This window comes from Eriocheir sinensis, chromosome 24, assembly GCF_024679095.1.
Source record: "Eriocheir sinensis breed Jianghai 21 chromosome 24, ASM2467909v1, whole genome shotgun sequence".
Lineage (NCBI taxonomy): Eukaryota > Metazoa > Arthropoda > Malacostraca > Decapoda > Varunidae > Eriocheir > Eriocheir sinensis.
In genome coordinates this window covers 4815781-4842454 of record NC_066532.1, presented here as the reverse complement: position 1 = coordinate 4842454, position 26674 = coordinate 4815781, and the positions used below count along the sequence as shown (strand labels likewise).

At 42.1% G+C, this 26674-nt stretch overlaps 1 long non-coding RNA gene across 1 annotated transcript in view; it reads left to right on the top strand.

The window, feature by feature from the left end:
• The window catches only part of LOC127002800 (uncharacterized), a 325738-nt gene that overhangs the window by 52845 nt on the left and 246219 nt on the right, over window positions 1–26674 (top strand). The window lies entirely within an intron of this gene.

The window sequence follows — 26674 nt, the reverse complement described above, 5'->3', positions numbered from 1 at the left end:
TCTGTGACAACTATTACTATTACTAATAATAATACCACGACGACTTCTATTACTATACGACTACTGCTACTTCTACCACCACCACCACCATCACCACCACTACTACTACTACTACTACTACTACTACTACTACTACTATTACTACTACTACTACTACCATTACTACTACTACCACTACTATCACCACCACCATGACTCCTACTACTACTACTACTATTACTACTACTACTACTACTACTACTACTACTATTACTTCCATATTACTGAAAAAAGTATGTAAGTGAGTCCTATTTTTTTCCTTATACATATTTCAACGTACTCCAACATTCCATTCGTTTCTCCGGTACAGTTTGTGAGTTTATATTTCAAGCGTTACAATATTAGTAGTAGCAATAGTTATAGTAGTGGTAGTAATAATCGTTGTAGTAGTAAGTGTAGTTTTTCAAGCGTTACAATATTATATCCGTTCCCCGCCCCGCGTCACTCCCACATCAACATTTAGACGGTTTATTCACGCCAAAAGAAAATATTAATAGAATTTCGACATAACTATTAGCTCGAAATTGGTGGAGTTTATGACCCCAGATTATTACACTTTATTGGCACCGTATAATGAGGTCACGCACACACACACGTACGCACACACACACACACGAAAATAAGTTAATAAATCTGGAAATACAAAATGAATAAAAATCAATCCATAAATCAATAGATGAATAAAAAATGGTATGTTATTATTTCTTCTTCATAGTTTAGAATACAATCAGTCAATCAATCAGTCAACAAATCAATAGAAAAATAAAATAATAAAATAATAAAAATAAAGTTAGTTCTCATGTTTTTCTTCATTTTTTTGTGCTAAGTTTTTTTTCTCTTTTTTTTTCTATAATCATCATCATTATCATCAACATCATTTTTTCCTTTTCCTTTTCACGTACTGTTTGTTCTTTTCTTTTCTTCATGGTTCCGAATGTGTCTCCCTCCGCAGTTTATATATTTTCTTCAGTCTTATTTTTCTTCAGTCTTATTTCCTTCAGTTATTAGTATTTATCTGTTTGTTGTTATCATTTTTCTTCTTCACAGTTATTAATATCTTTCTTCTTCAGAGTTTAGAATGTTTGTTATTTCATTTTCTTCTTCAGTTTTATTTTTTCTAAGTAAAGGAAGCGTCTCAAGGGTAAAATAAAATAAAGCAATAATGAGGAAAAAAAGCTCACTAACCACTCACTGCGCCTATAAAAAAAAGTTCATAAGAGTGGCCAAAAGAGAGGTCAATTTCATAGTTCAGAGTGTTCCCCCCTTAAGAGTCAGGCACCTTTCGACGTTATTGTTTGGTACTAAGTTCATTTCTCTTCTTTTCTTTTCTATTTTTAACTATAATCATCATCATTATCATCAGCATCATTATTTCCTTTTGCACGTAAGGTACTGTTTGTTCTTATTACGTTTTCTTCTTTAATCTGTTTCCCTCCGCAAGAGTCAGTCACCCCTCTCACCGTTTAAGCGGGTTAATCACGCAAAAAATACATCAACACAGAATTAGTACACAGCTGCCACTCTTGAATGAGGTCAGGATATATATCGTTTTTTATTACGCATAAGATGGGCACACACACACACACACACACACACACACACACACACACACACACACACACACACACACACACACACACACACACACACCTCCCCTCCCCTCCCCCAAACACCCCTGATCTCTTTCTTTTTTTCTTTTGTATGAGCAAGGGATAGCTTTTTTTGTTGATGTTTTTGTTATGTTTGCCCTTGAACTGCCTTGCCTTCCTTACTGTAAACACACACACACACACACACACACACACACACACACACACGTGGTCGCCAGCTATACAGTAATCGTCCCTTCTATTCCACTCTTCCATTCACCATCTCATGTTCTTCCTCATGTACGTATTCCTAATGTATTCCTTCCTTCTGCATCCCTTCCTGCAGTATCAAGGTAGTAAGTCAGTTAACAGTCGGGTTCTAACTCTTCCCTTCGTCAGCGTCTCTCAATTATCCGCGCGCCACAGCCAGGGTTTCTTAGGCCGTATGGGGACCGGTACACATATCTCCTTGCCTCGCGTCACCCTTGGCCGCCGCTTAGAAGCCTCGCAAGGGACAAACAGACTCGGAATATCGTGAAGGCTCTGTGTGTAAACCGGGCGACGGGTAGTTCAAAGTGGCGATGTTGTCTTGCGCGTGTTGGTGTCGTGTTACTGGTCGCGGCCTTCCTCCTGTTGGGTTTGTGTGTGTGTGTGTGTGTGTGTGTGTGTGTTAGGGGGTGGGGGTGGGGGGGCTACACGAGATCAAGAACGCGAAATCAAAAGAACCCAAGATTGAGAGAACGCGAGATCAGAAGAGCCCAAGATTGAGAGAACCCGAGATTGAGAACGCGAGATAAGAAGAGCCCAAGACTGAAAGAACCCAAGATTGAGAACGCGAGATCAGAAGAGCCCAAGACTGAAAGAACCCAAGATTGAGAACGCGAGATCAGAAGAGCCCAAGATTGAGAGAACCCGAGATTGAGAACGCGAGATCAGAAGAGCCCAAGATTGAGAGAACCCGAGATTGAGAACGCGAGATCAGAAGAACCCAAGATTGAGAGAACCCGAGATTGAGAACGCGAGATCAGAAGAACCCAAGATTGAGAGAACCCGAGATTGAGAACGCGAGATCAGATGAGCCCAAGATTGAGAGAACCCAAGATTGAGAACGCGAGATAAGAAGGGCCCAAGACTGAAAGAACCCAAGATTGAGAACGCGAGATCAGATGAGCCCAAGATTGAGAGAACCCAAGATTGAGAACGCGAGATCAGAAGAGCCCAAGATTGAGAGAACGCAATATTGGGAACGCGAGATCAGAAGAACCCAAGATTGAGAGAACCCAATATTGAGAACGCGAGATCGAGCCGGAGAACAAGAGAGAAAGAGATCCAACACCTCTCCACACCACACACAACACCATCACTCCAGACCTCTTAAACACACACCGTACCTAAATTCACCTCATCGCGCGCCTCTCACACCTCGCCTTACCTCACCTCCTCGACGCTGTTCCCTTCATACGATTCTTCACGCTCCGGTCCCTTCGTCGGCGTTTGCAGCGGAGTCGTGTCTCTCGCATTACGTTGAGAGGCCGTCGGAGTCTGTGGCGGGGCGGCGGAATTAGTCACCCTCGGCTTTCACATGCGTTGAATGGCGATAAACGTCGAGTGTGGTTACGGGAGGTGAGTTTCATGCGCCTGGTGTGTCTGGTATTCGTCTGCTGCAAGGGTTCATGTTCTTCGACGCTTTCGGCTCACAACAGCGATTTTCAAAGGCCACAAAGGAGGTTGGTCGGGTTCTCATGAGTGTTTCACGTTCACGGTACAGAAGCCTTGTCTAACTATCACTAGGCTCATGAAACTACCCGTGGAAGTACTAACACAGTCTCAACGAAAGCCTTAACACATGCTTTGGCCCTAAAAACATCTATTTCCAAAGGTCACAGAGGAGGTTAGTCGGGTTCCCTTGAGTGCTTTTTCACGTTGGCGGTATAGAAGCCTTGTCTAACTATCACTAGGCTCATGAAACTACCCGTGGAAGTACTAACACAGTCTCAACGAAAGCCATAACACATGCTTTCGGCCCTCAAAACACATCTATTTCCAAAGGTCACAGAGGAGGTTAGTCGGGTTCATGGTACAGAAGCCTTGTCTAACTATCACTAGGCTCATGAAACTACCCATGGAAGTACTAACACAGTCTCAACGAAAGCCATAACACATGCTTTCGGCCCTCAAAACACATCTATTTCCAAAGGTCACAGAGGAGGTTAGTCGGGTTCATGGTACAGATGCCTTGTCAAACTATCACTAAGCCTACAAAACTACCCATGGAAATGATAGCACAGCCTCTACGAAAGCTTTACCCAAAAATTTCGGCTTTCACAACAACGATTTTCAAAGGCCACAAAGGAGGTTAGTCGGGTTCCCATGAGTGTGTTTCACGTTCACGGTACAGAAGCCTTGTCAAACTATCACTTGGGTTACAAAACTACCAGATACTTTCAGACACCTTCGCCCCTCACACAACGAGTTTTCATGATTGTTTTTTCACGTTCACGGTACAGAAGCCTTGTCAAACTATCCCCAGGCTCATAAAACTACCCGTGGAAATCCTAACACAACAACCTCTACGAAAGCCTTATCAAATGTGTGTGTGGGAGTGTGTGAGCCCCGATATTTTTCCTTTACCGTATAAGAAACAAGAATAGAGGAAGCAATCTCGCATGGTGGATAATGATTACGTTCCAACACCATATACTCTTCCTTCCATCCCTTCATCGTGGTGTTAGCGTGAAGGGGCTGCGCGTGCGTGTATAATGCGAGGGGAGAGATAATAATGTGTATGGGCGAGAGGGAGTGAGGAAGCGGTTCACGGAGGAAGTGAGAATTGACCGCGTGCGGGGAAGATACGAATTAGGGTCAGGAATCACATATATTTGCCATACCCTGATTGTACTGCTAACGGGAAGGGGTTGAGTGTGTGTGTGTGTGTGTGAGAGAGAGAGAGAGAGAGAGAGAGAGAGAGAGAGAGAGAGAGAGAAATGGGGTGCCGTTCATTTTCCCCTCTCTCAACGTAGAGGGCGAAGGAGAAGCTAAATTGAGGGACTGGTAATGTGAATAATAGTTTAATTAGTCAGTGTATTTTATTGCCATACTCTTATTGTACTGCTAACGGGAGAGGGTTGTGTGTGTGTGCGTGCGTGCGTGTGTGTGTGTGTGTGTGTGTGTGTGTGTGTGTGTGTGTAAAGCGTGGATGGAAAAGTGCATACATAGAGAGGGAGACATTAAACAAGAGGGTGATATTGTGTATTGTGTCAACATCTACCTTTCCTTCTTGCTGGAAGTATGCCTTCATACAGCCTGTACCTAAGAAGGGTGACCGTTCCAATCCTTCAACCCATAGTCCTTACTTTACTTTCTTTGTCTATTAAAAGCTTTGAATCAAACCATTCAAGGAAGATTCAACTGGGTCTTCTTCTTTCAACTATCTGATCTAGCTGCTGGTCAGGGCAAGGCCTTCTACTGGTGATCTAACTCTTAACTGTAATTATTTGTCCTCTGCTAGCATATTCTTAGCTACTCTGCTGCTGCGCTATTTATGCAGCCGGAGCTTTGATGTACTTGCAATCTTCTTCTAAACTCTTTATCCCTACTTCCTCTCTCCTTCTCTCTGTACCTTCTCTGCAGTTTTTTCTGACCGTTCTTTATTTCTGCCGTGGTTCGCGGTCACTGTTCTTCCTCTATCCACAGTGGTGGTGTCCCACGGTCCATCTTTTCTCTCCCTCTTTTTTCACATTCATCTATGATCTTCTTCTTTTCTTTCCTGTCCCGATCATTCCTACATGATGATTCCACTCTGTTCTGCACTAGCAATACTTTCAACACCCTAACGGGAACTTAACCTTCAGAACGACTCCCACTCGAGGCTGGCTTCTTTCAAGAGGAGGTATCAGACACCTCTCTCTCCTCTGACCTATCTTTTCGGCACCTTTTGATTCTCTTTTTTAGCAGAAGTAGCGGGCTTTTTTTTTATTAATACTTTTTTTTTTGTGCTTTCTCCTCTCTCAAAAAAAAAAAAAAAAAAAAGATATATGTAAGGAAGAGAAAAGGAAGGAAATTTGAGTTATGTAATGAACTGAAGCGGCAAAATCGTCCTAGTGAAAGAAGAAAAAGAAAGTAGAAAAGAGAGAAAGTAGGGAAAGTAGGAAAGAAATGGAAAGGACAGGAAAGTGGAGAGGGAGGATTGATAAGAATAAATTGATAGGAAAGGAAGGAGGAGGCAGGGGGGGGGGGGGGCTAAGAGAGAGAGAGAGAGAGAGAGAGAGAGAGAGAGAGAGAGAGAGATTATGGTTGGTAGGGTTACGCTGATTCGAGATTGACTTTAAAGTTTTGGTAGAAAGTTTTTTTTTGGTTCAATTTGTTGTGCGGAGATTGGTCGTCTGGGGCTCAAGCTTGTGATCATTGTTCGTTTGTTTGTTTGTTTGTTTGTTTGATCCTTTCCTCATGTAACGCGTCAGCCAGAACTCAATTTGTTGCAAGTATTGATTTTTTTTTTTTTTTTTGTGTGTGTGTGTGTAAGATGGGTTTGGATCCCTTAAACCTCGGCGGTAAAGGGAATCAGATCACCTTTAGACGACTTAGGAGTCCGACCGATCGCTTTGGTGTCTTGTCCCGATCGTTTGTTTGTTTGTTTGTTCCTTTCGTCATGTAACGCGTCCGCCAAAACTCAATTTGTTGCAAGTATTGATTTTAATATTTGTGTGTCTGTGTGTGAGATGGGTTTGGATCCTTTAAACCTCGGTGCTAAAGGGAATCAGATGACCTTCAGACGGCTTAGGAGTCCGACCGATCGCTTTGGTGTCTTGTCCCGTTCGTCTTGGGTTCGTGAAAGTCTTTGGGGACGCGTCGAGACCAGGAATTTAGAGTGTTCGCCGCACCGTGTAGAGTCTGATGCGCTTCTGTGGCCTTACTCGTGACTATAGGCCAGTTCCACAGTCCAACACAGGGTCATTGTAAGCGCCCCAACCAAACTGTCTTCTCCACAATGCTCCGTTATTTCTACTCAATACCAGATACCAGCGAGCTTTCCTGTAGAGTTTCCTAAAATTTCCTCCTTTTAATAGCAACGCCAAACACTACACAAGGAATTTTCGTCGTATTTTGTGTTTGGTTGGGGAGCTTACAAACTTGCTGAACTGGACTGTGAAACTGGTCCTATGATTCAACCTTTTCTTAACTCCTTCATTCTTCCCTTACCATCCCTTCCTCCTTCCCTTACCATCCTTTCTTCCTCCTTGCCTTACCATCCCTCCTTCCTCCTTCCCTTACCATCCCTCCTTCCTCCGTCCCCTACCATCCCTCCTTCCTCCTTGCCTTACCATCCCTCCTTCCTCCTTCCCTTGCTATACCTTGTCCATTGAGAGAAGCATTTTCCTCGGACAGGGCACAGCTGGTAAGACGGAATTGTGGACATGTAGAAAAGGTGAAGACAGGGGAAATAGGAGTGAGTTTGTAAGTGTAGAAAGATATGGGAGAAGGAGGAATACCAGTGATTATATTGGCTTCGAAGGGTAGAAATGAGGGAGAAGAGGGAACGTGAGTAAGTATATAGGGTTAGGGAGGTAGAAAAGAGAAAGAAAAGGAAATAGGGTTGAGTACATAAGGGTAGGAAGGTAGAGAAGAGGTAGAAGAGGAAACAAGAGTGAGTATGTAGGAGTTGGCAGGTAGATATAGAGGGAGAAGGGGGAATAAGTGAGTTTATAGGGGTAGAAAGGTAGAAATGAGAGAGAAAAGGTAAGAGTGAGAATATAGAGGGGCAGGGCGGTAGAATAGAGTTGAGAAAAGGAAAGAAGAGTGAGAATATAGAGGCAGAGTGGTAGAATAGAGTGAAGATAAGGAAAGGAGAGTGAGAATATAGAGGCAGGGCGGTAGAATAGAGTGCAGAAGAGGAAAGGAGAGTGAGAATATAGAGGCAGGGTGGTAGAATAGACTGAAGATAAGGAAAGGAGAGTGAGAATATGGAGGCAGGGCGGTAGAATAGAGTGAAGATAAGGAAAGGAGAGAGAATATAGAGGCAGGGCGGTAGAATAGAGTGAAGATAAGGAAAGGAGAGTGAGAATATAGAGGCAGGGCGGTAGAATAGAGTGAAGATAAGGAAAGGAGAGTGAGAATATAGAGGCAGGGCGGTAGAATAGAGTGAAGAAGAGGAAAGGAGAGTGAGAATATAGAGGCAGGGCGGTAGAATAGAGTGAAGATAAGGAAAGGAGAGTGAAAATATAGAGGCAGGGTGGTAGAATAGAGTGCAGAAGAGGAAAGGAGAGTGAAAATATAGAGGCAGGGCGGTAGAATAGAGTGCAGAAGAGGAAAGGAGAGTGAGAATATAGAGGCAGGGCGGTAGAATAGAGTGAAGAAGAGGAAAGGAGACTGAGAATATAGAGGCAGGGCGGTAGAATAGAGTGCAGAAGAGGAAAGGAGAGTGAAAATATAGAGGCAGGGCGGTAGAATAGAGTGCAGAAGAGGAAAGAAGAGTGAGAATATAGAGGCAGGGCGGTAGAATAGAGTGAAGAAGAGGAAAGGAGAGTGAAAATATAGAGGCAGGGCGGTAGAATAGAGTGCATGCATGGAGAAAATAAAATAAAGCGAGCCTCGGATGTAATGTATTAAGGAAATGAGACGAGAGGAAATTGACATGCTGGAAGGAGAGGATGAAGTGACGAGTAATCAAGCGGAACAGTTGAATGGATGAGTGAGTGAGTGGCTGAGGGAGTGGCTGAGTGGTCGCTGGAGTACCCGAGGACCTTGGCGAGTGATTGAGTTCCTTTGTTTAATGCCTCTAAGTGTCGCCGCTGTGAGTGTCGTTGTCGAGGTGCTCCGTCTCGTGTGTCCATTAACCCGGTAGCTGCGGGGACCATGTTTCTTTAAAGGCCTTTCCATCTAAGCGAGAAAAAAATAGAAAAAAAATCATCACTCACGTAAACCATTTCATAATATATATCAACGCATTTGTGATCAATTTATGCATCATCTATTTATTTTTATTTTTATCATGACAAAAATTTGGCCCGTCGCTGGTACACGGTAAAGCCACACATTTGGCCCGTCGCTGGTACACGGTAAAGCCACACATTTGGCCCGTCGCTGGTACACGGTGAAGCCACACATTTGGCCCGTCGCTGGTACACGGTAAAGCCACACATTTGGCCCGTCGCTGGTACACGGTAAAGCCACATATTTGGCCCGTCGCTGGTACAGGGTAAAGCCACACATTTGGCCCGTCGCTGGTACACGGCAAAGCCACACATTTGGCCCGTCGCTGGTACACGGTAAAGCCACAAATTTGGCCCGTCGCTGGTACACGGCAAAGCCACATATTTGGCCCGTCGCTGGTACACGGTAAAGCCACACATTTGGCCCGTCGCTGGTACACGGCAAAGCCACACATTTGGCCCGTCGCTGGTACACGGTAAAGCCACAAATTTGGCCCGTCGCTGGTACACGGTAAAGCCACACATTTGGCCCGTCGCTGGTACACGGTAAAGCCACAAATTTGGCCCGTCGCTTCTACCTGGTTAATTTACGTGTCACCGAACGCCCTGCCGGTCACTTAGCGCTCATTAACCTGCGTCAACACACCTGTCGCCGCCCGCCACACTTAACTCCTGATTGAGACACCGTGACCTCTGTGAACCTCGGACTGACTCACCCCTTCCCGTGCCCCACCACCGAAGTATTTACCGTTTTTTAGACACTTAAGTATAACAAAAATACACTAATAATTAAACCTTTCAACGGTAACTATTAATATATGTAGTTATTGGAGTGGAGGAGACTGTTTTTTGGGTCGGAAATCGGAGAACATAAGAAGGTAAGTACGACAATTTTTTTTTTTTTTTTTTTTTTTTTTACAACAAAGGAGACAGCTCAAGGGCACAGAAAAAGAAACAATAATAAAAAAAGACCCGCTACTCGCTGCCGCCTTCTTACCTCTCACCACTTGCCTTCATCTAATATTACCAAATGTTGTGATGTGGTCATGGTGGAGGCGGTGGCTGAGTGGTCAGTGTGCGGGCAGGAAGTTCGCGTCCCGCAAGCCCTGACAAACAAGCTGGCAATTTCTCAGTCATCGCCGAGTGGACCAAGACTACCCACATGTTGTCCTGAAGACCATCTATCAACCCGGACTTTAGATTCTCTCTAAAGAGGATCAAAGATGAGGTGGAGGGTGGCAGCATAAGCCAAGCAAGATGGCGCCACTATAAACACTTGCCTGCTCCATAACGGGCTGGGGCCAACCACCAGCCCCCACTAAGAAAGCCTACCCCAGCCATAGACGGAGAGTGAAAATAAAATCGGTGGTGTTTGTGATGTGGTGAGCTGGTGGTTGAGGTAGTGGTGATGTGGAGCACGGACTGAGGCTGCAGGTGGTGATGTAGTTGCCGTGTGATGCGGTTTGTGGTGAGGATGCCAGTTTTTTTTTTATTTTTTTACATCAAAGAAAACGGCACAAGGGCAACAAAAAGAGTGCCAAAAAAGAAAAAGCCCGCTACTCGCCGCTCCCATACAAGACAAAAGTATAGAGTAGCCAAAAGAGCGGTCAATTTCGGGCGGAGAGGTGTCTTGATCATGTTGTCTGTTGTGGTGATAAAGAAGGTTAACTTGATTTGGGTGATGATGTGGATGAAGGGAATGATCTTGTGATGGTAACTGATGGGGTTTTGATAACTAAGAGGACATTTAGCTGGTCATGTGGTAGATTAAGTATGAAATTGACCTCGCTTTTGACCTCTCGTTCTTTTTTCTTTTATTCGGAGCAGCGTCTAGAAGGCTTTTGATTTATTTATTTTCCCGTGCACTGCCTCCCTTGCTGTAAAAAACAACAACTCCAGTACTGCGTGTAAAGATGAATGTTAAGGTTATTTTTTCAACAAAGGAGTCAGTTCAAAGGCATAAAGAAAAAGGAAACAAATATGAAAAAAAAAGCCCGCTACTTGCTGCTCCCAAAAAGAGTTAGAGGAGTGGCCGAAAGATAGGTCAGTTTCGGGAGGAGAGGAAAGTAGGGGGCATATACTATAGCTGCGCGTGGCCTCAGTGCTCATCTCCGTCACATCCCTCTGTATTGATTCTTTGAGCTCCTTTGTTCCCTTTTGTCTGCATTACCAGGTGGGTTGGCAATGCTGCAGGATAATAGGCCTCCTGCAGCTGCCCTTTATTAACCAGGCCTCTGCTCTCGTCATATGCAGGATGGGGGGAGGAGGAGGAGGAGGAGGAGGGTTACGTAAAAAATCGAAGTGGTATCGAAGTGAGGTTATCATACGGCTTAAAAAGTGTCCCTCCTATTGTCTGGTTGTTTTGTTCCGAGAGAGAGAGAGAGAGAGAGAGAGAGAGAGAGAGAGAGAGAGAGAGAGAGAGAGAGAGAGAGAGAGAGAGAGAGAGAGAGAGAGAGAGAGAGAGAGAATGGATAAAGACGACAAATAAAGTAGAGTGTGAGGGTGGGAGGGATCGTACCAGTGTGTGTGTGTATGTGTGTGTGTGCTCATAGTGTCTCGTCAGCCGTATAATCCCCATACTTACACGTAAAGAACATGTATACCTACTTTGTGCAGTGTGTGTGTGTGTGTGTGTGTGTGTGTGTGTGTGTGTGTGTGTGTGTGTGTGTGTGTAAAAGAAGGTAAAAAAAAAAGGTATTAAAAAGAGTAAACAAAAATGGGGTCTCGTATAAATTCCAGTTAGTCTCGACTTGTTTCGACTAACGCGGTTTCCTGTAGTTTAAATAATGTATCTTTTCTCTGCATTGCTTTTGTTGTATAAGCCGGAATGCACATCAACCAGACAGGAGGAACATAACGAGTAGGTTGAGAGCTCTTTGTGGCGTCCTCTTCAACATCAACCAAGCTACTCTGTTACTATGGGAAAAAGAAAGAAAGAAGGATCGGTTATCACATCCCCGTCGTAAGAAATGTAGCTCAGAAATGTTCACGTTTGACTCCAGGACTATAATATCGGCCAAGCTTCTCTGTGTTAATATAGAGAAAAAGAAAGAAAGAAGGATCGGTTATCACATCCCCGTCGTAAGAGATGTAGCTCAGCAATGTTCACGTTTGCCTATAGGACTAACACATCGGCCAAGCTTCTCTGTGTTACAATGGGGAAAAAGGAGGAAAGAAGGATCGGTTATCGCATCCCCGTCGTAAGAGGTGTAGCTAAGCAATGTTCATGTCTGCCCATAGGACTAACACATCGTCCAGGCTTCTCTACTGTGGGGAAGGAAAGGTAAACATGTTATTGCCAAGGGAGAAAGATCCAATACTTCATCTCCACACGTTTGCCTATAGAACTAGAGCAGCATCCAAACCTCCTTTCGAGTTGGTAATCCCCATTTTGTGTTAATATGAGGAAAGGAAAAGTATAAATTTCATTGCCAAGAGAAAAAAATCGAGTACTGCATCTCCATCCCTTTGTCTATAGGACTAGAGTAGAATCCAACCCCCTTTCTGTGTTACCAGGGGGACTAGCAACACCCCGTCATGACCAGGTGCAGGGCAGACTATAGAGAAGGGAAAAGTAAACATATCATTACCAACAAAAGAATCCAATACTACATCTCCCCACCTTTCCCTATAGAACGAGAGTAGGATCCAAACCCCTTTCCGAGTTAAAAGTAAACACATCATTGCAAAGAGAAAAAGATCAAGTACTGCATCTCCATCCCTTTGCCTATTGCACCAGAGTAGAATCCAACCCCCTTTCCGTGTTACCAGGGGGACTTGTAACACCCCGTCATGACCAGGTGCAGGGCAGACTATAGAGAAGGGAAAAGTAAACATAACATTACCAAAACAAAAAGATCTAATACTACATCTCCCTACCTTTCCCTATAGAACGAGAGTAGGATCCAACCCCCTTTCCGAGTTAAGAATCCCCTTTTCTTGTTTTAAGGGGGAAGATAAAAGTAAACATATCATTGCCAAGAGAAGAAGATCGAGTACTGCATCTCCATCCCTTTGCCCATAGCACTAGAGTAGAATCCAAACCCCTTTCCGTGTTACCAGGGGGTCTAGCAACACCCTGTCATAACCAGATACAAGGGAAGAGTAAACACATCATTGCCAACTAAAAGATCCAATACTACACCTCCCTTCCTTTCCCTATAGGACTAGAGCAGCATCCAACCCCCTTTCCGTGTTAATATAGGGAAAGGAAAAAAGTATACATATCATTACCAAGAAAGGGATCGAGTATTACCAACAAAAAATCCAGTCCTACATCTCCCTACCTTGCCCTATAGGACTAGAGCAGGATCCAAACCCCTTTCCGTGTCACTAAACCCTTTTTCATGTTAATATAGGAAAGGAAAAAGTATACATATCATTACCGAGAAAGGGATCGAGTATTACCAACAAAAAAAAATCCAGTCCTACATCTCCCTACCTTTCCCTATAGGACTAGAGCAGCATCCAACCCCCTTTCCGTGTTACCAGGGGGACTAGCAACACCCCGTCATTACCAGGTGCAAGGCAGGTGAGCGACACGTTGGTAATGTCGAAGGGGGGGCGGAAAGGTAAAAGGGGGCGTAGGGGGGCGGCTCTCCCTGAGGTACGCCGCGTCTCCCAGCCATAGCGCTTATTTATTAACCGTCTGACCTTTCCTATACGGCGGCGAGAGAGAGAGAGAGAGAGAGAGGGAGGAGGGAAGGGGATGGTTAGAGAGAGGGAGACGTGATTGAGTGGGAAGGGAAAGGGAGGATGGAAGGGGTCGAGAGAGAGAGAGAGAGAGAGAGAGAGAGAGAGAGAGAGAGAGAGAGAGAGAGAGAGAGAGAGAGAGAGAGAGAGAGAGAGAGAGAGAGAGAGAGAGAGAGAGAGAGAGAGAGAGAGAGAGAGAGAGAGAGAGAGAGAGAGAGAGAGAGAGAGAGAGAGAGAGAGAGAGAGAGAGAGAGAGAGAGAGAGAGAGAGAGAGAGAGAGAAACAGCATAGCATATTCACCTCAAAGAACAGAGAGTAAAAAGCTGAAATGAACTGGAGTGGACGAGTAAGTGGAAGGGGTAAAAAAAAGTAACGTAAACTGTAACAGATAAAAAAATAGGAATAACACAAACTGGAAGGGTGGGAGGGATGAGATAACGTGGTAAAAGAAAGAAAGGAGAACTGCACTGAATGGGTTTGTAATTGTGAAGAGGAGGTAGACAAAAGAATAGAGTACACTGGAATAAATAGATAGAGGTTAGTAAGAGAAAGTAGTGAACTAGACTGAATGGATTTGTAAGTGCATGAAAAAGGCTAAAAAAGAATAAAAGAATGAAAGTAACAGGAATGAATGGAAAAAAATGAATAACGTAAACTTGAATGAATGGAAATGGGAAGAGAGAGAGAGAGAGAGAGAGAGAGAGAGAGAGAGAGAGAGAGAGAGAGAGAGAGAGAGAGAGAGAGAGAGAGAGAGACTGAATAGATTTGTAAGAACGTAGAACAAAGTAAAAGAAAAAAAAAGTAACAGGAATGAATGGAAAGAAGGAATTACGTAAACTACAATGAATGGAAATATGAGAAACGAGAGAAAGAGAGAGATCAAAGAAACGTACAAGAGAGAATGAAAGTAACTGGATTGAATGGGAAGGTGAATGTTGATAAATAGTAAGAAAAAATAGAGAGAAAAAACCTGCACTAGCCTTGTGGTGTGTGTTTTGATGTGTTAGAAGTAGAAGCAAAAATATAACTTAGACTTATGTGATGAAGAGTCCGTAGAAAAGAAAGGAAGAGAGAAAAGAGGAAAGGGTGGAAGGAAGGAATAAAGGAGAGAAGGAAGAAAGAAGGGAAGGAAGGAAGAGAGAAAAGAGGAAAGGATGAAGGAAGAAAGGAGAGAAGGAGGGAAGAAAGGAGGGAAGGAAGGAAGAGAGAAAAGAGGAAAGGATGGAAGGAAGAAAGGAGAGAAGGAAGGAAGAAAGGAGGGAAGAAAAGAAGAAAGGATGTAAGAAAGGAGAGAAGGAAGAAAGGAGGGCAGGAAGGAAGAAGGAAAAGAGGAAAGGATGGAAGGAAGGAAGAAAGGAGGGAAGGAAGGAAAAAAGAAAAGAGGAAGGGATAAAAGAAAAGAGAGAAGGAAGAAAGGAAAAAAAGAAGGAAAATAAGAAAAAAAGAAGGAAAAAAAGGGACAAATAGTGACTAGCGAAGAGAGGAAGATAAATAATTAGGACAGGAACAGATGTTGAATAGGACCCGAGTCACAGCATATCTTGAGCGCTCCCTCCTTCCTCCCCTCCCTCCCTTTCTTCCTTCCTTCCCTCCTCTCCTTCCTTACGTAGTCGCTGCTAAATAAGTCACCGTGACCAGCGAAGGAAATTATTCAAGAGGGAGAAGAGCGGTCGGATGAAATAACATAAGCACGCACACACGAACGAACGAATGAATGAATGAAGGAAGGAAGGAAGGAAGGAAAATAAAAGATTGATAGAAAGGAGGGGAGATAGGAAGGAAGGAAGAAACGAAATTAAGAGAGATGGAAGGAAGGAAGGGAGGGATGAAGGAATGAATGAAGGAAGGAAGGAAGGAGGGAAAGAAAAAGAAGATAGAAAGAAAGGAGGGAGGATAGGAAGGAAGGAAGAAACGAAATGAAGAGAGATGGAAGGAAGGAAGGGAATAATGAATGAATGAAGAAAGAAAGAAAGAAAAAGAAGATAGATAGAAAGGAGAAAAGATAGAAAGGAAGAAACGAAATGAAGAAAGTAGGAAAAAGGAAGGAAGGGAGGAATGAGTGAATGAAGAAAGAAAGAAAGAGAGAAAGAAAGAAAGAAAAAGAAAAAATAGATAGAAAGGAGGGAAGATAGGAAGGAAGGAAGGAAGGAAGAAACGAAATGAGGAAAGATGGAAGAAAGGAAGGAAAAAGGAAGGAAGGGAGAAATGAATGAAGGAAGAAAGAAAAAAAGAAAATAAAAAGATAAAAAGAAAGGAGGGAGGATGGGATGGAAGGAAGGAAGAAACGAAATGAAGAGAGATGGAAGGAAGGAAGGAAGGAAGAAGGAAGGAAGGAAGGGAGGAATGAATGAAGAAAGAAAGAAAGAAAAAAGAAAAGATAGATAGAAAGGAGGGGAGATAGGAAGGAAGGAAGGTAGATAGGAAGGAAGGAAGGAAGAAACGAAATGAAGAAAGATAGAAAGAAGGAAGGAAAAAAAAGAAGGAAGGGAGGAATGAATGAATGAATAAAGAAAGAAAGAAAAAGAGATAGAAAGGAAGGAAGGAAGAAACGAAATGAAGAGAGATGGAAAGAAGGAAGGAAGGAAGGGAGGAATGAATGAATGAAGAAAGAAAAAAAGAAAGGAAAAGGAGATAGAAAGAAAGGAGGGAGGATAGGAAGGAATAAAAAAAAGGAAGGAAGAGATAAATGAATGAATGAATTAATGAAGGAAGAACGAAATAACCAAAACACAAACTACCATACCAGCAAACAAACAAACAAACACAAAACAAAACAAAACCCAAAAAGAAACACAATATCACAATGCACACGGGAGCAGGAACGGGAATCAACCAAATCGGGCTGTCACTTACTCAAACACGATCCTCGCGAACACCCTGCCACGCGCCTCTCTACAGTAATGACAGGTGTTGAGTGGACGGAAAAGGGGGCGTGCATTGTTCATCTCCAGGCACACGGACACATTTGCCGGCATCTTTTGGTACTTGCATGCTGTATGGGGCCGATCCGACGGGCATCTCTTGGTAGTAAACTTGCATGGAGTCGTATATCATCGCCCGCCTGCCACTAGTATACCGGGATCTTTGTTTACATTGGAGGAAACGACGCCACATTTACACACACACACACACACACACACACACACACACACACACACACATCACTGAACAGACTACTCGTGTCATGTAACCTTGCAGTGAAATAGAGAAAAATGGCTAATGCCGTAAGAAAAATGCCCTTATATGGTCTTGACTAGAATATACTCATTGGCAAAATCAAAATACTCAAAAAATGATGGTGGCCCTGAGCTGTCATTCTACCAGGGCACATGACGGCCGGCCTCCCCTGCGCACTTTTTTTTCCGCCGCTACGGGCATCACTTAGTTGCAAGACGCCAGAAAACATCGCTCGTGTGACACTGCCTCTGCGACCCAGCACATCTGCTAGGCGACGGGTTGTGAGGCGCGACGGGAAAGGAGCATAATTCAGTAACTCTTCCTTTTCCTCCCCGCGTGTTCCATTAGATCACAGCAACGCGAAGCAGCCGAGAGAGATGTCACGTTGAAATATACAGAGGCAACGCATTAGGGTAAAAACGCCGAGATGGAAAAATGAAAAAATGATCACCGTTGCTATGTAATATTCTACTGTTGTTTTTATTCGCTTTGTTGTCGGTACGGCGGAGTGCAACTTTTTTCCCCTCTCTCTATTTTTGTTCGCTACGCAGAATGTAGAGTTAGTTAGGTAGGTATTCAGGGTAAAAAAAATACATAGAAATAGTCCCCGTATGATGTAGCAACGTGTGGTATACAGAACTATTTGTACTTAGAACAGTGTAGCATGGAGTTGTATTACGATGTTTGCTTATAGAAGAAAAAAATGAAGGTAATGAAAATGATGCATGCCAGAGATGTGCGGCCGGGGGAGTGGGGGTGGTCGGTAGTTCGTGGGAGGTGTGTAGGAAAGGTGTGTGTGAGCGGTGCGTGTGAGGTGTGTGGGTGTGCGTGGGAGGTGTGTAGGTGTGTGTGGAAGGTGTGGGGGGGAGGGTGTGTGTGGATAGGTGTGTTAGCAAATATGTGGAAGGTAGATATATTAGTAGGAAAGAAGAAAGAAAGAAAGGAGGGAAGATAGGAATGAAGGAAGAAAGAAACGAAATGAAGAAAGATGGAAAGAAGAAAGGAAAAAAAAGAAGGAATGGAGAAACAAGAACACAAACTACCATACCAACAAACACACAAACTCAAAACAAACAAAAACCAAAAAGAAACACAATAGATGGAAAGGTGGAAGGAATGTGAATCCAAATATCTCGTTTCTATCCTATTTCTCATTTTCATCGATAGATACATAACGAGGTAGATAGATTAATAGATAGATGGATAGATGGACTCAATAGGAATTAAAATATCACACGTTTTTTTATCCATCTCTCTCATTTCGGGTTTCATCTCGATTTCGGCCCAACCTTTTCGAAGTATGAGAGCCGGTCGATTCCCACGCCCTCCTCATCTTGCCCCCCTCGCCTTCCCTTTCTTCACCTTCCCCTCATCCCTCCCCTTTCATCGCCTACCCTCTTTACGTTCCCCTCCTTGCCTTCCCCTCTTTACCTTCCCCTCTTTACCTTCCCTTCATCGCCTCCCCCTTCATCGCCTTCCCTCCTCGCCTGTCCTCGTGGCCTTCCCTTCCCCTCACATTCCCGCCTCATCGCTTCTCTAACTATTTAAGTCACGATTCTTTCTCCTCATATAAACTTTTCGGGGCATAACTTCGTGGAATGAATGGATGATAGAGAGACAGACAGACACACACACACACACACACACACACACACACACACACACACACACACACACACACACACACACACACACACACACACACACACACACACAGATAGATAGATTGATTGGTAGATCCGTCCATATATACATAGATACATAGATAGATAGTTTGTTAGATAGATAGAGAGATAGGTAGATAGGTTAATGTCCACAGCAAGCAATACACACACACACACACACACACACACACACACACACACACACACACACACACACACACACACACACACACACACACACACACACACACACACACTGATTCTTTTTTTGTCCACTAGGCCAAATATGATTTTTAATGAACGTAATGCAATGAATCGTATAGGCTTTTCTCTTTCACTAATTCTTCTGCTCGATTTTTTTTTCTTTTGTTCCTCATTAGACGTTTTATTTGGTATCTGGTGTCACTGTATTCTCTTTTTTTTTTTTTTCCATTTTTTTATTCATTTTTGTTCTGTACTCATTTTTTTCTTATTTTCTCATTCATTTTCTTTTTTTAATTTTTCATCCGTGTGTGTTTTTGTGGCTATCCTTCTCTCATTTTCCTCCTTATTTTGTCTTTCTTCTTTCTTTTTGCTTGAGTGATTTTGATTCATTTTTCTTATTTATTCATTTTTTTTCTTGTTTTCCCATTCAGTTTCTTTTTTTAATTTTTCATCCGTGTGTGTTTTTGTGGCTATCCTTCTCTCATTTTCCTCCTTATTTTGTCTTTCTTCTTTCTTTTTGCCTGAGTAATTTTGATTCATTTTTCTTCTTTACTCATTTTTTTTCTTATTTTCTTATTCGTTTTCTTGTTAGTTTTTCATCCGTGTGTGTTTTTATGGCTGTTTTTCTCTCATTTTTCTTCTATTTTTTTATGTTGTTTTTATCCGTATTTTCTTAAGCACACATTTCTTTCACTATTTATTTTTCATCTGTATTTGTTTGTTGACATTTTCCTTTCAATTTCCTTCTCTTTCTCAGTATCTTCTTTTTTTCCACAATTTCTCATGCTTACAAATTTCTTTCATTCTTCAGACTCACGCATTTATCAAAACTTTAACCCTGTGATAAAATTTCGTTATATTCAATTTTCCCGAGGGTCTAAAAAGTGGCCTCAATTCCTTGCCATAATGAGAGTAATTTGGGTGTCTAGACGAATTCTTTGGGAGGGGCGTTTTTTGAGGGGAGAGCTGAGACCATATTAGGGAAACGGTGATGCTGGTGATGGGGGTGGTGGTAGTAGTAGTAGTAGTAGTAGTAGTAGTAGTAGTAGTAGACATTAAACTTAAGTGTGTATCTATTTTATTTTACAACAAAGGAGATGGCTCAAGGGTAACAAAAAGAGTATAGAAAAAAAAGCCTCCTACCTCAAAACATGAACATTCTGATAAAGGAAACTTCAACATTTATCAAATTATCTTTACTTTCTGTCAATTATCTTTTTTTTCTCGGGTAAAAGAGAATTCAAAGTCCAGACGATGTAGCAAAACCAAACCTAAGCATTTATCTCTACCCGAAATTGACCGTCCTTTTGGCCACGCTCTACTTTTGTCTGTTGTGGAAGCAGTGAGTAGCGGGCTTTTTATTCTACACTCTTTTTGTTGCCCATGAGCCGTCTCCTTTGTTGTTAAAAAAAAAAAAAAATGCTAATCTTTACTTCCTATTAACTATTTTTCCCTCGCGTAAAAGAAAACTGAAAACATAAGCGTTGTGGTAAGGCAAACCGATCTCTACTTTCCATTAATTATTACTTTCCCTTGCGTAAAAAAACAACTTTAACCACACAATCACAAACCCCACCACGCACTTCAACGAGACAGCAAACAGAATCGACCCGCGCACCGACCCAGCCAAATCCCTTCTCGGCAGCCTCTTCAAAGGGCGCCGGGCTGTGGGCTGAGTGAGTGTCCTTAATGGGTCGTGTTTAGCCCTAATACGAGAAGAAGGCGCACCCACACACCCAGCCCTTCGCCTTGGGCCTTAGGGACGCCTTTATAACACTCTTCAGCAGGGTAGCCAAGGTTGTAGAAGTAGTAGTAGTGGTAGTAGTAGTAGTAGTAGTAGTAGTAATAGTAGTAGCCTTCACGCAGGATTGGACCATTGATAAAGAATTCCCGTAGGATATATAGGTCGAGCTTGAAGGACTTCGTTGCTGTAAGAAATGCGCAGTTGTCTTGAATCCTATTGATGGTGTACCGTAGTGTAGGAAAAAGCCTATTTCGTTTTCGTGTTGTGCTATTTTGGGGCTGTTTGAGGGATTGGTGGCTCGTGGGTAACTCCGACAGAGACTTAAGGTCATAATACTTACAGATATCGGCGCCCAAACACATACATACATTTGACAAGGCTTTCGTAGGAGTTTTAGGCATTTCCAAGTGTAGTTCTCTGATTCATGGTGGTAGTTAGACCCTCCTTCTGCACCGTGAACCTAAAGAAAAACGCATTAAAACCCGACTGATCTCCATTTCGGGCTTTGAAAATTATGTGAGAAGTGAAAACGTCTTAGGAGTTTTAGGCATTTCCAAGTGTAGTTCTCTGATTCATGGTGGTAGTTAGACCCTCCTTCTGCACCGTGAACCTAAAGAAAAACGCATTAAAACCCGACTGATCTCCATTTCGGGCTTTGAAAATTATGTGAGAAGCGAAAACGTCTTAGAACCGGCATTAGCACCCGTGTATCTCCCGAGGGCGTCAGCTGGCGGGGCGGAGGCGGCGTCACAGGCGAGGCAAGGGCTGGAGGCGGGCTCTGCTGGTGTCTTTTATCTCTCAGTCTTGGAGTCGATGCGTCGCTCGGAAGGGAAGTTGGTAAAATTGCAGGAAGGTGAACTGAAGGACGACGGTGTTCAAAAAGTGGAGGTTCGGTTTTTAGGTTGGAAGTAACTCACCATACATCTTTAACCGAGAGATGCCCTAAAAAAAAAAAAAATAAATAAATAAAAAAACTTAAGATGTAGTATAAAGAAGAAAAATTGAAAAAAATGGATGATGAGAGAATTAGTGATAAGAGTTTGGTGTTTGTAGATTATGTAAAGGTAGAGTAAATTTGACATAAAAATAATAATAATAATAATAATAATAATAATAATAATAATAATAATAATAATAATAGTAGTAACTTGCCATGCATCTTTAACCGAGATATGCTAATAATGAGACTTTCTATACAGCAAAATGAGGTTATACTTTGTTGATTTATACCATAAGGTTCTGGCTGTCATGTGTTTGAAGATACCCTAAACTTAACCTAACCTAACCTAACAAAAAACAAAGCTACTATAAGTCTTGCCTCAGAAGGAAAAAAAAGAAGAAAACTAGATGGTGTTTGTAGATTATGTAAAGGTAGGGTAAATTTGACAATAATAATAATAATAATAATAATAATAATAATAATAATAATAATAATAATAATAATAATAATAATAATAATAATAATAATAATAAATGGCTAGACTTGCTTGGGGATATAATTAAAACCTATAGCAATCTCGCTTAATTTTCTTGAACTATTTATTTTTTTATTTTATTGCTGGATTATCTTAGTTTATCATCCCCCTTTATTTAATCTATTTTGTACTTTATTTTCTATGTTAATTAATATCAGTGTTTTCGGTATTTTGTGGTTATATATATCGTAACTTTAGTATTTGTCTTCTTTTGGACTTTACGTATTGTTACTGTGTTTAATAATGATGATAATAGCAATAACAATTATCTTTCTATCTATCTATATCTACCTATCTATCTATCTATCTATCTTTATCTTTGTTTTATTAATATATCTTCATTTCCTCTCACTTATTTTTTTATCTATCTTCTTTCTCTCTCTCTCTCTCTCTCTCTCTCTCTCTCTCTCTCTCTCTCTCTCTCTCTCTCTCTCTTTAACCCGACCCATTTACCCATTTACCCAACAATCAACTAACTATAATTTGTCTCCCTTCCTCCCTTCCCTTCCTCCCTTTCCTTCCTTCCTTCCTTCCTTCCTTTCCTCTCCTTCCCCTTCCTCCCTTTCTCCAGTCTTCCCTTCCCTTCCTTCCTTTCCCTTCCAAGCCTCTTTTCCTTCTTCCCTCCTTCCCTCCCACCCTCCTATCCTCACTCCCTTCCCCTCCCCTTCCTTCCTTCCTTCCTTTCCTTTCCTTCCCCTTCTTCCCTTTTTCCTGTCTTTCCTTCCCTTCCCTTCCTTCCTTTCCCTTCCAAGCCTCTTTCCCTTCCCCTCTCCTTACCCTCCCTCCCTTCCCCTCTCCTTAACCTCCCTCCCTTCCCCTCTTCCCTCTCCCTATTTTCTCCCCTCTATCCCTTTTACTCTTCTTCCTCTCTCACCTTTCCTCCCTTTTTATCTTTCTCCCTCCAGTCCCTCTCCTCCCCTTCCTCTCTTCCCTTATCCTGCATCCCTATTACATCTCTTCCCCTCTCACCCTTCTTCCTCCCTTTCTTTTCTCCTCCAGTCCCCCCCCCATTCTGCAGCGTGGTAGTCGTAGTCATCCCTCTCCCGGTCATCCATCTCCCCGCCGCTAGGGTGTCAGGTTATCCCGTGGCCTAATTGCGTGTGGGCGCCTACTAACAATTTTTAGCCCATCTGTGGTGCGCGTTGTTAATTAATTTTCATGCTTTTAATTTGTTATTTTTTTCTTTGTTTTCCCCTCCATTTAGTGTTCCTCCTCCCTCTGCTACCCCCTCTCTTTTTTTCTTCTCTCGTTTCACTTTTTTTTATTGTTTTCTCCTTCCGCCCTTTTTTCGTATACTAATTTTTACGGTTTTAATTTGTTTTTCCTCCATTTACTGCTCCTTTGAGTCTTTTCTTCCCCCTCGACTCTCGTTTCTCTTTTTTTTGTACCTCTTTCTTTCCTTGTTGATTTATACCATAAGGTGCTGGCTATTATGTGTTTGAAGATACCCTAAACTTAATCTAATCTAACCTAACAAAACCCCAAACAGCCACCATAGGTCTAGACTCAGAAAACTCATATATGCTTCCTTACTAATGAGACTTCCTATACAATAGAGTGAGGTTATACTTTGTTGATTTATACCATAAGGTGCTGGCTATCATGTGTTTGAAGATACCCCAAACCTAACCTATCCTAACCAAACAAAATCCCAAACATTTACTATAGGCCTTGACTCAGAATATTCATATATGCTTCCTTACTAAAGAGACTTGACTTTCTATACAACAAAGTGAGGTTATACTTTGTTGATTTATACCATAAGGTGCTGGCTGTCATGTGTTTGAAGATACCCTAAACTTAACCTAACCTAACAAAACTCTAAACAGTTACTATAGGTCTTGACTCAGAAAATTCATATATACTTCTTTACTAATGAGACTTCCTATGAACAGAGTGAGGTTATACTTTGTTGATTTATACCATGAGGTGTTTGAAGATACCCTAAACATAACCTAACCTAACCTAACAAAACCCCAAACAGTGACTATAGGTCTTGACTCAGAAAATTCATACATGCTTCCTTACTAATGAGACTTCCTATACAACAAAGTGAGGTTATTATTTGTTGATTTATACCATGAGGTGTTTGAAGATACCCTAAACTTAACCTAACCTAACCTAACAAAACCCCAAACAGTTACTATAGGTCTTGACTCAGAAAATTCATACATGCTTCCTTACTAATGAGACTTCCTATACAACAAAGTGAGGTTATTATTTGTTGATTTATACCATGAGGTGTTTGAAGATACCCTAAACTTAACCTAACCTAACCTAACAAAACCCCAAACAGTTACTATAGGTCTTGACTCAGAAAATTCATACATGCTTCCTTACTAATGAGACTTCCTATACAACAAAGTAAGGTCATTCTTTGTTGATTTATACCATAACCGTAGGAATGAGAACAGGAGAGCTAGAAGCAGTAGTGAATGGAAAAGTATTTAGAGCTGTAGTGTTAAAATCATCATCCTCTGCCCTTCCCTTACGTCTGCCCTGCCTTCCCTAGCAATGTTTTAGCGAGGTGCATCCTTCCTCGTGAAAGATAGAGCCGTGGGGATGAATAGCTCAGGGCGGGGCGAGGAAGTGTTGAGAAGCGCAATGCCAAAATGATCATTCTTCTACAAGTTTTACTATACCATCCGGCGCCTTCCTATGCAATACTGTAAATGTTAAGCCCTTACCCACCATAGCTATCACGTAAAGACAGATAGGAGAGAGAACGTGGATATGGATGTCCAATGCAAACTGGTATTTATAAAAGGGATTCTAAAATGATGATCGCGCGCCAAGTCTTACCTTATACGACCTTTATGTAATATTGTTAAGGTGTTCTCAGACAGTTTCGACTCTCACAACTATTTATAAAAGCCATAAAGAAGGTTAGTCGGGTTCTCATGAGTGTTATTCACGTTCATGGGGTAGAAGAAGCCTTGTCAAACTATCACTGGGCTCAGAAAACTACCCATGGAAACACTAACACAACCTCTACGAAAGCTTTTTTAAATGTGGGGTTTTCACGTTTATGGTGCAGAAGAAGCCTTGTCAAACTATCACTGGACTCAGAAAACTACCCATGGAAACACTAACACACTTACTACCAAAACCTTATCAAATGTGTGTGTGTGTGTGTGTGTGTGTGTGTGTGTGTGTGTGTGTGTGTGACGTCCAATGTGCAGAAGCCTTGTCAAACCATCACAAGGCTCAGAAAACTACCCAAGGAAACACTAACACATTTACTATACCAAAACCTTATCAAATATGTGTGTGTGTGTGTGTGTGTGTGTGTGTGTGTGTGTGTGTGTGACGTCCAATGTGCAGAAGCCATGTCAAACTACCACTGGGCTCAGAAAACTACCCATGGAAACACTAACACAACCTCTACGAAAGCCTTATCAAATGTGGGTGTGTGAGCCCTGAAATGTCTGCGAATAATGTGTGTCCCGGAGTTTCAAGCGCTCTCCGTCATCGTGGGACATAACAATAAGAAATGCAGAAAATATAAGAGGCTTGGAAATACCAGTCTAGGGCGATGAAATATAGAGAATAGTGATGATTATATACTCTTCCCCTTTGCCTTGTGCGATCTAATACGCTGTTACTCATCGTGGCAAGTAAAATAAAGCCAGGAAAGAATTTGAAGTCGAGGAAACCAGTCTTAGGAGAGGAAGTCTATAGGAAAGGGATGTTGAAATGATTATATGTTCTTCCTCTTCTCCTTTAACACAAGCTCTCTTACTGATTGTGACAAGTAAAATAGGGTCAGAAAGGGATTTATAGGCGAGGAAATTAGTCTTATGAGAGGAGGTATGTAGGAAAGGGATGCTAAAATGATTATATGCCCTTCCCCTCTTCTGCCATACACGATTTCCTTTAACACAAGCGTTCGTACCCATCGTGACATATAAAATAGAGTCAGAAAGGGATTTATATGCAAGGAAATTAGTCTTATGAGAGGAAGTATATAGGAAAGGGATGCTAAAATGATTCTGTGCCCTTCCCCTCTTCTGCCTTACACGACTTCCTTTAACACAAGCGTTCGTACCCATCGTGACATGTAAAATAGAGTCAGAAAGGGATTTATATGCAAGGAAATTAGTCTTATGAGAGGAGGTATGTTGGAAAGGGATGCTAAAAAGATTCTATCCCCTTCCCCTCTTCTACCTTACACGACTTCCTATAACACAAACTCTCTTACCCATCGTGACAAGTAAAATAGAGTCAGCTAAGGATTTATAGGCGAGGAAATTAGTCTTATGAGAGGAAGTATGTTGGAAAGGGATGCTAAAATGATTCTGTGCCCTTCCCCTCTTCTGCCTTACACGATTTCCTTTAACACAAGCGTTCGTACCCATCGTGACATGTAAAATAGAGTCAGCTAAGGATTTATAGACGGGGAAATAACAGTCGTAAGGAGAGGAAATATATAAAAAAGTGATGTTAAAATGATTCTATGCTCTTCCCCTCTTCTACCTCACACGATTTCCAATGACACAAGCGTTCATACTCACCGAGGCAAGTAAAATAAACCCAGCAAAGAATTTAAGGCAAGGAGGAAATAAGTCTTGGAGAGGAAATATATAAAAGAGGGTTGTCAAAATGGGTGATCTTTTGTTCTTCCTCTCTTCTAGTTTCAACGATTTTCTAAGTGTTTTAAGTCTGAAGTGCACTTTCTCGTTATGGCAAGTAGGATAAGTGAGGCAAACAGTCATTGAAGAGATTAGAATACAATTGAATAGATCATAGCAATACAGAGCGTGTCAGGTGTAAATTCCACAAAATACTAAATACTAATACATATATCCCTTCCCGATCTAAGAAACTACGGTGCAATGGAGTCTGGAGGACGTAGAATACATACATTACGATTGGTTTATGAAGAGAATAGAACACAATGAAATACTATAGAGGAGAGCAATACAGTGGGTGTCAGGGAGTAGAGGCAGCAATATACTAACTACCTATACAATTTATACCTTCCTGATGCAAGAAACTACGGTACATTGGAGTCTGGAGGGCGTAGAATACATGCCTTACGCTTGGTTTATGAAGAGGATAGAACACAATGGAATAGATCACAGCAAAGTAGTGTGTCAGAGAATAGAACCATCTACCATCTACGAATAAATGCATTTCTTCAGGATCTAAAAACCTACAA